Source organism: Cloeon dipterum, unplaced genomic scaffold (assembly GCF_949628265.1).
Source record: "Cloeon dipterum unplaced genomic scaffold, ieCloDipt1.1 scaffold_10_ctg1, whole genome shotgun sequence".
Taxonomy (NCBI): domain Eukaryota; kingdom Metazoa; phylum Arthropoda; class Insecta; order Ephemeroptera; family Baetidae; genus Cloeon; species Cloeon dipterum.
Window position 1 is genome coordinate 1 of NW_027052678.1, and position 11071 is coordinate 11071.

Below are 11071 nucleotides of genomic sequence, written 5' to 3' on the forward strand. Positions count from 1 at the left end.
TCCCACCCACTTTGCGGTGTTTTCCTTCTCTACTGTTTTGTTAACCTGTATTTCGTGACGAGCGATTTCACCATCTTCATCCTTCTTTAGGCATTTCACAGTTTTCGCCCTTACACTCTAGTGTCATCTCGCACTTTTAATAGCCTTAAAGCGACCATCATTTAAACCAATTTGCCATGCACATTTCGTACTAACAGCAACGACAACTTTTCCTTCCCCGTTCATAGTTTCCCTTTAACAATGAATTGAAATTATTATTCCACTGTCAAATGACAGAATTGATTATTCATTTCAAAAAGAATTCAAATTCAGCATTTTTATATAACTTTTAGAATTTACATTAACAATTCAATTGTAAGCGGTTTTATTTAATTAGGTTAAATTTAGTATAAGAAATTTAACTTTAAATGTAAAATTATATTTTCGTTTAAAAGCTGATTCATATTAAAATATAACATTCAGTATTTACAAATAACGTTTCTTTTAAAAGAATTTTATAATGTTACATTGTACATTTATATTTTACATTATATTTCAAAGCAAATAAATATAAAATATTACAATTAATATTTACACATTAAATTTTATTTTATTATTTAACATAAAGCATTTACATATTACATTTTATTTAAAAAGCAAATACATAGTAAAATATAACATTTAGAAGTCACTTTTTACAATTTGTTTCAAAAGCAGATTCTATATATATTATCATATTTAGTATTCACATATAACATTTCATTTTATAATGTAACATAAGGTATTTACACATAACATTTCATTTAAAAGCATTTTATAATGTTATATTATACATTTACATTTTACATTTTATTAAAAAGCAAGTACAAATTATAACATTACATTTAATATTCACATATAACATTTCATTTTATTAGGTAACATTAAGTATTTACACATAACATTTCATTTAAAAGCATTTTAAAAGGTTACATTGAACATTTACAAATAACATTTCATTTAAAAGCATTTTAAAATGTTTCATTGTACATTTATTATAACATTTCATTTAAAAGCAAATACATATTTGAATATTATATTTAGTATTCACACATTACATTTTGTTTTAAAAGCAGATTCATATTTTAATATCACATTAAGTATTAACATATAACATTTCATTTTATAATAAAACATTAAGTATTTACACATAACATCTTGTTTAAAAGTATTTTCTAATGTTACATTGTACATTTACATATAACATATTATTTAAAAGCAGGTACATATTAAAACATTACATTTAGTTATAACATATAACATTTCACTTAAAAGTATATTATAATATTAAACTGTACATTAATACTTTACATTTTATTTAAAAACAAATACATATTAAAAGATCAAATTTTGTATTTACTTTTTACATTTTGTTTCAAAAGCAGATGCAATAAATAAAATCATATTTAGTATTCTAAAATAACATTTTATTTTATAATGTTACATAAGGTAATAACATATAACATTTCATTTAAAAGCATTTTATAATGTTATATTGTACATTTCAATATTACTTTCTATTTAAAAGTAAATACATTTGAAAATATTACATTTAGTATTCACATATAACATTTCATTTTATTAGGTAACATAAATTATTTATTCATAACACTTCATTTAAAAGCATTTTAAAAGGTTAAATTGAACATTTACATATTACATTTTATTTTAAAGCAAACACATAAAAAAATGTTACATTTAGAATTCACACATGACATTTTGTTTAAAAAGCAGATTCATATTTTAATATCACATTTAGTATAAACATATAACATTTCATTTTATAATTTAACATTAGGTATTTACACATAACATTTCGTTTTAAAGCATTTTATAATGTTACATTGTAATTTTACATAATACGTTTTATTTTAAAGCATGTACATATTATAACATAACATTTAGTATTTACATATAACATTTCATTTTAAAGCATTTTATAATGTTACATTGTAATTTTACATATAACGTTTTATTTAAAAGCAAGTACATATGAACACATTACATTTAGTATTTAAATATAACATTTCATTTAAAAGCATTTTCAAATGTTTCATTGTACGTTTATTTTTACATTTTATTTAATAGCAAATACATATTAGAATATTACATTTATTATTTACATATAACATTTCATTTTATGAGGAAACTTAAGGTATTTACACATAACACTTCATTTAAAAGCATTTTAAAAGGTAACATTGATTATTTACATATAACATTTTAATTCAAAGCATTTTTAAATGTTACATTGTACATTTATTATAACATTTTATTTAATAGAAAATACATATAAGAATATTACATTTAGTATTTACACATAACATTTCACTTAAAAGCATATTATATTATTACACTGTACATTTTATTTAATAACAATTACATATTAAAATATTACATTTTGTATTTACTTTTTACATTTTGTTTCAAAAGCAGATTCAATAAATAAAATCATATTTAGTATTCTCATATAACATTTTATTTTATAATGTTACATGAGGTATTTACACATAACATTTCATTTAAAAGCATTTTAAATGGTTACATTGAACATTTACATATTACATTTCATTTAAAAGAATTTTATTATATTACAATGCACATTCATACTTTACATTTTATTTAAAAGCAAATACATATTAGAATATTACATTTAGTACTCACATATTACATTTCATTTTATGATGTAACATAAGGTATTTACACAACATTTCATTTTAAAGCATTTTTAAAGTTTACGTTGTACATTTACATAAAACATTTTATTTATAAGCAAACACATATTAAAATATAACATTTAGTATTTACATATAACATTTCATTAAAAAGCATTTTAAAAGGTTACATTGAACATTTACATATTACATTTTATTTAAAAGCAAACACATTGAAATGTTACATTTAGTATTCACATATTAAATTTTGTTTTAAAAGCAGATTTATATTTTAATATCACATTTAGTATTAACATATAACATTTCATTTTATAATTAAACATTAGGTATTTACACATTACATTTCGATTTAAAGCATTTTATAATGTTACATTGTAATTTTACATAATACGTTTTATTTTAAAGCATGAACATATTATAACATTACATTTAGTATTTAAATATAACATTTCATTTAAAAGCATTTTAAAATGTTACATTGTACGTTTATTTTTACATTTTATTTAAAAGCAAATACATATTAGAATATTACATTTATTATTTACATATAACATTTCATTCTATTAGGTCACTTAAAGTATTTACACATAACACTTCATTTAAAAGCATTTTAAAAGGTTACATTGATTATTTACATATAACATTTTAATTAAAAGCATTTTTAAATGTTACATTGTACATTTATTATAACATTTTATTTAATAGAAAATACATATAAGAATATTACATTTAGTATTTACATATAACATTTCACTTAAAAGCATATTATATAATTACACTGTACATTTTATTTAATAACAATTACATATTAAAATATTACATTTTGTATTTACTTTTTACATTTTGTTTCAAAAGCAGATTCAATAAATAAAATCATATTTAGTATTCTCATATAACATTTTATTTTATAATGTTACATGAGGTATTTACACATCACATTTCATTTAAAAGCATTTTAAATGGTTACATTGAACATTTACATATTACATTTCATTTAAAAGAATTTTATTATATTACAATGCACATTCATACTTTACATTTTATTTAAAAGCAAATACATATTAGAATATTACATTTAGTATTCACATATTACATTTCATTTTATGATGTAACATAAGGTATTTACACAACATTTCATTTTAAAGCATTTTTAAAGTTTACGTTGTACATTTACATAATTTTATTTATAAGCAAACACATATTAAAATATTACATTTAGTATTTACATATAACATTTCATTAAAAAGCATTTTAAAAGGTTACATTGAACATTTACATATTACATTATATTTAAAAGCAAACACATTGAAATGTTACATTTAGTATTCACATATTAAATTTTGTTTTAAAAGCAGATTTATATTTTAATATCACATTTAGTATGAACATATAACATTTCATTTTATAATTAAACATTAGGTATTTACACATAACATTTCGATTTAAAGCATTTTATAATGTAACATTGTAATTTTACATAATACGTTTTATTTTAAAGCATGAACATATTATAACATTACATTTAGTATTTACATATAACATTTCATTTTAAAGCATTTTATAATGTTACATTGTAATTTTACATATAACGTTTTATTTAAAAGCAAGTACATATGAACACATTACATTTAGTATTTAAATATAACATTTCATTTAAAAGCATTTTAAAATGTTACATTGTACATTTATTTTTACATTTTATTTAAAAGCAAATACATATTAGAATATTACATTTATTATTTACATATAACATTTCATTCTATTAGGTCACTTAAAGTATTTACACATAACACTTCATTTAAAAGCATTTTAAAAGGTTACATTGATTATTTACATATAACATTTTAATTAAAAGCATTTTCAAATGTAACATTGTACATTTATTATAACATTTTATTTAATAGCAAATACATATTAGAATATTACATTTAGTATTCACATATAACATTTCATTTTATAATGTAACATAAGGTATTTACATATAACATTTCATTTAAAAGCATTTTATAATGTTACATTTTACATTTACATATTACATTTTATTAAAAAGCAAGTACATATTATAACATTACATTTAATATTCACATATAACATTTCATTTTATTAGATAACATTAAGTATTTACACATAACATTTCATTTAAAAGCATTTTAAATGGTTACATTGAACATTTACATGTAACATTTCATTCAAAAGCATATTATACTATTATACTGTACATTTATACTTTACATTTTATTTAATAACAATTGCATATTAAAATATTACATTTTGTATTTACTTTTTACATTTTGTTTCAAAAGCTGATTCAATAAATAAAATCATATTTAGTATTCTCATATAACATTTTATTTTATAATGTTTCATAAGGTATTTACACATAACATTTCATTCAAAAGCATTTTAAAAGGTTAAATTGAACATTTACATATTACATTTCATTTAAAAGAATTTTATTATATTACAATGCACATTCATACTTTACATTTTATTTAAAAGCAAATACATATTAGAATATTACATTTAGTATTCACATATAACATTTCATTTTATGATGTAACATAAGGTATTTACACAACATTTCATTTAAAAGCATTTTTAAAGGTTACATTGTACATTTACATAAAACATTTTATTTATAAGCAAACACATATTAAAATATTACATTTAGTATTTACATATAACATTTCATTAAAAAGCATTTTAAAAGGTTACATTGAACATTTACATATTACATTTTATTTAAAAGCAAACACATTGAAATGTTACATTTAGTATTCACATATTAAATTTTGTTTTAAAAGCAGATTTATATTTTAATATCACATTTAGAATTAACATATAACATTTCATTTTATAATTAAACATTAGGTATTTACACATAACATTTCGATTTAAAGCATTTTATAATGTTACATTGTAATTTTACATAATACGTTTTATTTTAAAGCATGAACATATTATAACATTACATTTAGTATTTACATATAACATTTCATTTTAAAGCATTTTATAATGTTACATTGTAATTTTACATATAACGTTTTATTTAAAAGCAAGTACATATGAACACATTACATTTAGTATTTAAATATAACATTTCATTTAAAAGCATTTTAAAATGTTACATTGTACGTTTATTTTTACATTTTATTTAAAAGCAAATACATATTAGAATATTACATTTATTATTTACATATAACATTTCATTCTAGTAGGTCACTTAAAGTATTTACACATAACACTTCATTTAAAAGCATTTTAAAAGGTTACATTGATTATTTACATATAACATTTTGATTAAAAGCATTTTTAAATGTTACATTGTACATTTATTATAACATTTTATTTAATAGCAAATACATATTAGAATATTACATTTAGTATTCACATATAACATTTCATTTGATAATGTAACATAAGGTATTTACATATAACATTTCATTTAAAAGCATTTTATAATGTTACGTTTTACATTTACATATTACATTTTATTAAAAAGCAAGTACATATTATAACATTACATTTAATATTCACATATAACATTTCATTTTATTAGATAACATTAAGTATTTACACATAACATTTCATTTAAAAGCATTTTAAAAGGTTACATTGAACATTTACATGTAACATTTCATTAAAAAGCATATTATATTATTATACTGTACATTTATACTTTACATTTTATTTAATAACAATTGCATATTAAAATATTACATTTTGTATTTACTTTTAACATTTTGTTTCAAAAGCAGATTCAATAAATAAAATCATATTTAGTATTCTCATATAACATTTTATTTTATAATGTTTCATAAGGTATTAACAAATAACATTTCATTCAAAAGCATTTTAAAAGGTAACATTGAACATTTACATATTACATTTCATTTAAAAGAATTTTATTATATTACAATGCACATTCATACTTTACATTTTATTTAAAAGCAAATACATATTAGAATATTACATTTAGTATTCACATATTACATTTCATTTTATGATGTAACATAAGGTATTTACACAACATTTCATTTTAAAGCATTTTTAAAGTTTACGTTGTACATTTACATAATTTTATTTATAAGCAAACACATATTAAAATATTACATTTAGTATTTACATATAACATTTCATTAAAAAGCATTTTAAAAGGTTACATTGAACATTTACATATTACATTATATTTAAAAGCAAACACATTGAAATGTTACATTTAGTATTCACATATTAAATTTTGTTTTAAAAGCAGATTTATATTTTAATATCACATTTAGTATGAACATATAACATTTCATTTTATAATTAAACATTAGGTATTTACACATAACATTTCGATTTAAAGCATTTTATAATGTAACATTGTAATTTTACATAATACGTTTTATTTTAAAGCATGAACATATTATAACATTACATTTAGTATTTACATATAACATTTCATTTTAAAGCATTTTATAATGTTACATTGTAATTTTACATATAACGTTTTATTTAAAAGCAAGTACATATGAACACATTACATTTAGTATTTAAATATAACATTTCATTTAAAAGCATTTTAAAATGTTACATTGTACGTTTATTTTTACATTTTATTTAAAAGCAAATACATATTAGAATATTACATTTATTATTTACATATAACATTTCATTCTATTAGGTCACTTAAAGTATTTACACATAACACTTCATTTAAAAGCATTTTAAAAGGTTACATTGATTATTTACATATAACATTTTAATTAAAAGCATTTTCAAATGTAACATTGTACATTTATTATAACATTTTATTTAATAGCAAATACATATTAGAATATTACATTTAGTATTCACATATAACATTTCATTTTATAATGTAACATAAGGTATTTACACATAACATTTCATTTAAAAGCATTTTATAATGTTACATTTTACATTTACATATTACATTTTATTAAAAAGCAAGTACATATTATAACATTACATTTAATATTCACATATAACATTTCATTTTATTAGATAACATTAAGTATTTACACATAACATTTCATTTAAAAGCATTTTAAATGGTTACATTGAACATTTACATGTAACATTTCATTCAAAAGCATATTATACTATTATACTGTACATTTATACTTTACATTTTATTTAATAACAATTGCATATTAAAATATTACATTTTGTATTTACTTTTTACATTTTGTTTCAAAAGCTGATTCAATAAATAAAATCATATTTAGTATTCTCATATAACATTTTATTTTATAATGTTTCATAAGGTATTTACACATAACATTTCATTCAAAAGCATTTTAAAAGGTTACATTGAACATTTACATATTACATTTCATTTAAAAGAATTTTATTATATTACAATGCACATTCATACTTTACATTTTATTTAAAAGCAAATACATATTAGAATATTACATTTAGTATTCACATATAACATTTCATTTTATGATGTAACATAAGGTATTTACACAACATTTCATTTAAAAGCATTTTTAAAGGTTACATTGTACATTTACATAAAACATTTTATTTATAAGCAAACACATATTAAAATATTACATTTAGTATTTACATATAACATTTCATTAAAAAGCATTTTAAAAGGTTACATTGAACATTTACATATTACATTTTATTTAAAAGCAAACACATTGAAATGTTACATTTAGTATTCACATATTAAATTTTGTTTTAAAAGCAGATTTATATTTTAATATCACATTTAGTATTAACATATAACATTTCATTTTATAATTAAACATTAGGTATTTACACATAACATTTCGATTTAAAGCATTTTATAATGTTACATTGTAATTTTACATAATACGTTTTATTTTAAAGCATGAACATATTATAACATTACATTTAGTATTTACATATAACATTTCATTTTAAAGCATTTTATAATGTTACATTGTAATTTTACATATAACGTTTTATTTAAAAGCAAGTACATATGAACACATTACATTTAGTATTTAAATATAACATTTCATTTAAAAGCATTTTAAAATGTTACATTGTACGTTTATTTTTACATTTTATTTAAAAGCAAATACATATTAGAATATTACATTTATTATTTACATATAACATTTCATTGTATTAGGTCACTTAAAGTATTTACACATAACACTTCATTTAAAAGCATTTTAAAAGGTTACATTGATTATTTACATATAACATTTTAATTAAAAGCATTTTTAAATGTTACATTGTACATTTATTATAACATTTTATTTAATAGCAAATACATATTAGAATATTACATTTAGTATTCACATATAACATTTCATTTGATAATGTAACATAAGGTATTTACATATAACATTTCATTTAAAAGCATTTTATAATGTTACGTTTTACATTTACATATTACATTTTATTAAAAAGCAAGTACATATTATAACATTACATTTAATATTCACATATAACATTTCATTTTATTAGATAACATTAAGTATTTACACATAACATTTCATTTAAAAGCATTTTAAAAGGTTACATTGAACATTTACATGTAACATTTCATTAAAAAGCATATTATATTATTATACTGTACATTTATACTTTACATTTTATTTAATAACAATTGCATATTAAAATATTACATTTTGTATTTACTTTTAACATTTTGTTTCAAAAGCAGATTCAATAAATAAAATCATATTTAGTATTCTCATATAACATTTTATTTTATAATGTTTCATAAGGTATTAACAAATAACATTTCATTCAAAAGCATTTTAAAAGGTAACATTGAACATTTACATATTACATTTCATTTAAAAGCATTTTATAATATTACAATGTACATTCATACTTTACATTTTATTTAAAAGCAAATACATATTAGAATATTACATTTAGTATTCACATATAACATTTCATTTTATGATGTAACATGAGGTATTTACACATAACATTTCATTTAAAAGCATTTTTAAAGGTTACATTGTACATCTACTTAAAACATTTTATTTTAAAGCAAACACATATTAAAATATAACCTTTAGTATTTACATATAACATTTCATTAAAAAGCATTTTAAAAGGTTTCATTGAACATTTACATATTACATTTTATTTAAAAGCAAACACATTAAAATGTTACATTAAGTATTTACATATTAAATTTTGAAAGCAGATTCATATTTTAATATCACATTTAGTATTAACATATAACATTACATTTTATAATTTAACATTAGGTATTTACACATAACATTTCGTTTTAAAGCATTTTATAATGTTACATTGTAATTTTACATAATACGTTTTATTTTAAAGCATGTACATATTATAACATTACATTTAGTATTTACATATAACATTTCATTTTAAAGCATTTTATAATGTTACATTGTAATTTTACATATAACGTTTTATTTAAAAGCAAGTACATATGAACACATTACATTTAGTATTTAAATATAACATTTCATTTAAAAGCATTTTAAAATGTTACATTGTACGTTTATTTTTACATTTTATTTAAAAGCAAATACATATTAGAATATTACATTTATTATTTACATATAACATTTCATTCTATTAGGTCACTTAAAGTATTTACACATAACACTTCATTTAAAAGCATTTTAAAAGGTTACATTGATTATTTACATATAACATTTTAATTAAAAGCATTTTTAAATGTAATATTGTACATTTATTATAACATTTTATTTAATAGCAAATACATATTAGAATATTACATTTAGTATTCACATATAACATTTCATTTTATAATGTAACATAAGGTATTTACATATAACATTTCATTTAAAAGCATTTTATAATGTTACATTTTACATTTACATATTACATTTTATTAAAAAGCAAGTACATATTATAACATTACATTTAATATTCACATATAACATTTCATTTTATTAGATAACATTAAGTATTTACACATAACATTTCATTTAAAAGCATTTTAAATGGTTACATTGAACATTTACATGTAACATTTCATTCAAAAGCATATTATACTATTATACTGTACATTTATACTTTACATTTTATTTAATAACAATTGCATATTAAAATATTACATTTTGTATTTACTTTTAACATTTTGTTTCAAAAGCTGATTCAATAAATAAAATCATATTTAGTATTCTCATATAACATTTTATTTTATAATGTTTCATAAGGTATTTACACATAACATTTCATTCAAAAGCATTTTAAAAGGTTACATTGAACATTTACATATTACATTTCATTTAAAAGAATTTTATTATATTACAATGCACATTCATACTTTACATTTTATTTAAAAGCAAATACATATTAGAATATTACATTTAGTATTCACATATAACATTTCATTTTATGATGTAACATAAGGTATTTACACA